Raw genomic sequence first — 5,540 nt, 5'->3', positions numbered from 1 at the left:
GGGGGTTGGTGGGGGTGGGGGTGGGGGGGGACAAGGGCTGGGGCGCACGGAGAAGGTGTCTGGCTTCTTGTTTCTGTATTCTCTGCCACAGTAGTAGGGGGACAAATTTAGGATAACCCTCCAATAATTAGATTCTGTACATGGAAAATTATAACAGATTTATAATTTTCCATGTTTAGAATCTGAGGGGAGAGCATCTTAAATTCGGAGTGATCTTGGATTTGGGTAAATAATGGTATATCTGTGCATGGGCATTTCAGGGTATAGGCTATCAGGTCTGGCATTTATCATCCTGCTGGTATGACCAAGCTAGAGTTTTATCTTCAGAATATATTGTAAGAGCTCTCTGTCTGTTAAGGTTCTTGCATAAAGATGACATGGAAGGAGCTGAACTCTTAGTAGTGTTTATGGAAGGTTGTCAATATTTGTAGGTATACTGCATCATTTTAGTTTGCTGTATTTTTATATTGTGACCCTAAGTATCTCCAGGCAGTTGAAAATAAATAAATGCCCCAGCAGTGTGGAGTCTGAGATGCATTGAGAACTATGTAGCTTATTCTGTTAATCTGTAAGATCATAGAAGTAGGGCTGGAAGGGACCTTGTAGATCTTCAGGTCCGACCCCCTGCCTGGGCAGGAAGAAAACTGGGCTCAAATGACCCCAGCCATGTAGGCATTGAGCCACTTCTTAAAGACCCCCAGGGTAGGAGCCAGCACCACTTCCCTTGGAAGTTGGTTCCAGATCCTAGGCGCCCTAACTGTGAAGTAGTTCTTACGGATGTCCAATCTAAAGCTACTCTCCAACAACTTGTGGCCGTTATTCCTTGTTATCCGTGGGGGAGGGGAAACAAGGTCTCCCCCAAACCCTTCTGGTCCCCCCTAGTGAGTTTATAGACAGTCACAAGGTCCCCCCTCAGCCTTCTCTTGTGAAGGCTGAACAGGTTCAGGTCCTGTAGCCTCTCATAGTAGGGTCTGCCCTGCTGTCCCCGGATCATGCGGGTGGCCCTCCTCTGGACCCTCTCCATGTTGTCCACATCCCTCTTGAAGTGGGGTGCCCAGAACTGGACCCAGTACTCCAGCTGCGGCCTGACCAGTGTCGCGTAGAAGAGGAGGATCACCTCCTTGGACCTACTTGAGATGCACCTGTGGATGCACGATAAGGTCCGGTTAGCCCTGCCAACCGTGACTTCGCATTGTCAACCGTGACCTCAAAGATGAAGATGAAACCTCAAAAACTGAGATTCTGACTTCTCTTTAAGAACTATAATCATGTTTCACTTCCTTTGAAAGCAAGGGTTTGCTTGCACATCTTTTGCTAAAACAAATTCCCTAGCACCATAGTGCAAAGTTTTCTCTGTTGACAGGCCACAGCCCAGCCCCGCCACCTCACAAAAAGTAGTTGCATTCAGCGGTGTTAGATGTACCTGGCCTTACTGAAGCTGCATAGCATCTAGTTGGTGCCTAGTTCACAAGTTTAGTAAGATGAAAGTTTTTGTTACATAAATGCAAAATGTGTGGTTGTTCATTCTTTGTTGTCAGTATTATATAACTTTACTGTTTTGCTTAAATATAGGTTTTGTCTAACTTCAGGTGAGCATGTTTGGATGATAACTAATTACAAAAAGACAACTTTTAAAACATATCTGTTTTTTTTTTTATTTGTTGATTATTTTGACTTAACAATACAAATCCTCTTCCCCTTTCCTCTTAATTTGACCCCTCTCTGTGATCACAACAGATATGGGCTAGGAAGCCTAAAACTAACAATCTAACTGGAAGACCACATAAATATTCCCTGATTTGTAATTCTTTAAATATATAGCAAATATGTAAGGTGCATATAAAAACAGAAGACTTCTACTCAGAGGTGCATGCCTCAGATTTTTTCTTGTTCGTTATGTAAATTTATTCTCATTTTATTCTTGCCTTTCAAAGAACCAAAATATTATTGGGCTCCTCTGTGCAAATATTGTGCAGGATATTCTAGAGTTTGATGTTATCATGAATGGTTGATCTATTAAACTGTAAGGAAGTTCAATTGAGGCTTGATTCAAAGATCACTGTAGTCGATAAAGAAACTCCTAATGCTCTTTGAATCAGAAGGGGAACAGCTGGCACTAATTTCTAACCTCAGCAAATTCAGGGTACCAGGTCAATTTACAGTGATGTGTATGAACCAAAAGAATAGAATCATAGGACAGGAGACCATAGATCATAGGAATCAGGACCTGCGAGATCTTCAAGCTCAGTTCCCTGCTATGGGCAGGAAGTTATTGGCCTTAGACGAGCTCAACAAGGTGCTTATCTGGCCTCATTGAACACTAGGGCTGTGTGAAACAGCACTGTTCCATTTCAACTTGAGTTTCGAGGTTTCAACAGAACAGCGTTTCGTTTCAAATTTCATTTCAAGTTCGAAACCACTGTTCCGTTTCACTTCATCGAAACAGTGATGCTGTTTTGACATTTCACCTGTTCTCTATAATGGTGAAGCTCGAAACAGCCTCTCTCATCCGGCAGGCAGATGGGGGCCTGCAACCCTGAGGGCTGTGGGGACTGTGCCAGTCCTCCCAGAGCTGCGGGCCCCCAATCTGCCTGCCAGATGAGGGAGGGAAGCCGGGTGCTGCTGCCTGGGACCAGGGAGCTGGGGAAGGGACCTGAGCCCGATCACTCAGTTCTCCTCCCCAGCACTACAATCAGTTCCCTTCCCCTGCGCTGTGATTGGTTCCCCACAGTCTGGCAACAGGAGGTGAGGGGAAACAGGGCTGCGCTGCTGGCTGAGCCCCATGGGGCTGCGGAGCCGCTGGGAGTGCAGCCCTGGTTCTCTCCTGATCCCACCACCTGGCTGCTGGCTGCTTTGAAACTCAAAACATTTTGACTAGCCTTGTTTTGTTTCGAGGCTGTTTTGAACCCCTTCGTTTTGATTCAATTTCTTGGTTTCAAGCTCAAATGAGTTGAAACAGTTTCAAATTGAAACAGCCGGCAAAATTTTGCACACCCTATTGAACACCACCATGGATGGTGACTGCACCACCTCTGCTATGTTCCAGATTCCGGTGACCCTTTCAGGGAAAAAGGGTTTGTTTTTTTTCCTTATGTCCAGCCTGAATTTACCTTCTGTTAGCTTATGCTCATTTGTCCTCATCCTCCCCTGAGGTGCCTTCCTGAAGAGCCACTCCCACAGATCCTGATGCTCATCCCTGACATACCTGTAGGCAGTTATCAAGTCACATCTTAGCCTTCTCTTACTTAGACTGAACAGACCCAGTTCCCAGTGTCTTTCCTCTTGGGGCCTATCCTCTAGGCCCTTGACCATACGGGTGACCCTTCTTTGTACCTTCTCCAGCTTATCCACATCTTTCTTGTAGTGCAGCTATTCTAGCTGTGGCCTCACCAACACTGAATAGAGAGGGAGAAGCACTTCCCTGGATGTATTGGCAACACATCGGCTGACGCACACCAGAGTTCTGTGTGCCCTTCTAGCAACCTCATCACACTGCTGGCTCATGTTCATCTTCTGGTGTGTTGTGACCCCCAGGTCCCATTCAGATGCTGTGCCAACCAGTAGATCACTACCCATTGTGTAGTTATGATGAAGGTTCTTCCTACCCAGATGAAGAACCCTGCACTTCTCCCTGTTAAACCTCATCTGATTCTGTTCAGCCCATACATCCAGTCTGTCCAAGTCATCCTGGATCTTTACCCGATCCTCTGTGCCCATGTTTCTCCACAGCTTATCATCCATGAACTTAATCATTGAGCTTTCCACCCCCTTGTCCAAGTCATTAATAAATATGTTAAAGAGCACAGGTCCAAGCACCAGTCCCTGGGGGACACTACTGGAGATGGCACTCCAGGATGAGGGGATCCCATCAATTGCAACTCTCTGTGGGATCGGCCTGTAAACCATTTGTCCACCCATCTCACTGTGGACTGGTCCATCTCAGTAGCCTCCAATATTTAGCTTGTATGTGTTTTTGTTTGAATATATGCCACCTGCTTAAAATTTTCTTTGGAAAAAAAACCCCAATCAAAATAGAAAAGGAAATCATTAAATCACTTTGATTTCAGTGAAAAAAATAGAGTGATCCAAAAACAGATGAAAAGGCTTGAAATTGTGTTTCATCCTAATTTTGGATGAAACAATTTTGAAATTGGAACATGTTCTGTGAAATAGAAGTCCTGGTTCTGTAAAGAAGGCAATACTGAGGTGTGCATGCAGCTCTTTAAAAAAGAAAAAAAGTAGAGACAATTTGCCTGTGTTCTTTCCCTCTTCCCCCCTACCCGCCCCCCACAATCAATGTGCTTTTAGAGGTCAGTATCAAAGGCTAAGGCAAACAGCCATAGCTGGAGGGCAGCTGCTTTCTTAGTCGCATCAGAAAATGATCTCTTAATAGCACACTATAAGTAGTAACAATTAATGAATAGCTTTTCAAATTAAAAATTAATATTCAAACAACAAGTATTTTATCTGTACATTTCTGTAAAATGTCATTAAACAAAAATCCTTGTGTGTAAAACCTTGTAAGGAAGTGCCCCCTGCTGGCTTGATATTTGTTTCACTTGGAAACTGTAGGTAGAACTGATTTTTCTTTTCTTTTTTCATTTAGTGCTTTTTATTGCTATACCATGTTTCTATTATCTGTTGTTAAGGTTTAAGTGAACTAGCATGCAAAGATAATCTCTTATTTGTGTAGAAGCTAAGTCTATTAACTTTATGGATTCCTTAGAAGAACAGTTATTACTCAACTCTTCTGTTCCACACCATACCTAGTAAACATGCCACATTATTCTCATGGAGTATTAAACCAGTTTGTTTGTTTTTTACTGTTGGTAAAGAAAGTGATAGCTGAAACATGACTCTTGATTAGAGAAAGTTACCACACAATTGTGCTAAAATTGTAACTATGCATTAATTCAGAAATAAAGGGAATTTTAAAACAAAAGCTTTAGATAAATCAAGACATTCATAAGGTAGAGTAGATTGTTGGCTCAGAGCTCCTTGTAGGATCGAGGGCTGAGCAATGAATCAAAGTCAGATGGGACAAAGTTGGTGTGCAACAATTTTATTCTCCTAGGGTTTGGTTGAAAACCCTTCCAAATACTTGACTTCAGTGTACTTTGGATCCTACAGGATCCTGAGACCCTTGAGGAATTTCAAAGTGGGCACCTTTTTCAAAATGCAAAAGTGGGACACATGAAGCTGGCAGCCAGGCATGGGAGTCATGTGGTGCAGCCCCACTGCCTACCCTGAGCCTGCAGGGGAGGAGTGCATTCCCCCCCTCCCCCCCAGGACTGTCATCACCGCCACCAGCCCTTGGGAATGGGTCTCCCACAGCCTCTATGCTGTGCAACCAACCACACACAGAACAATAGGGGTGGGCAGGTGGCGGCAGGAGCTTCCCCAGCACTGCAGGAGCAGGGGCAGGAGTCAGTGACAGGTTGTGCCATAGCCCCCACCACAGGGGGGATGCCTTCTGCAACCAGCCAGGCCCAGCCCTGGTTACTGCGGCCTCCACAGCCTCCTGGCTGCTGCCAGAGCTG

The sequence above is a fragment of the Alligator sinensis genome, unplaced genomic scaffold (assembly GCF_000455745.1).
Source record: "Alligator sinensis unplaced genomic scaffold, ASM45574v1 scaffold29_1, whole genome shotgun sequence".
Classification (NCBI taxonomy): Eukaryota; Metazoa; Chordata; order Crocodylia; family Alligatoridae; genus Alligator; species Alligator sinensis.
This window is presented reverse-complemented; position numbering follows the sequence as displayed.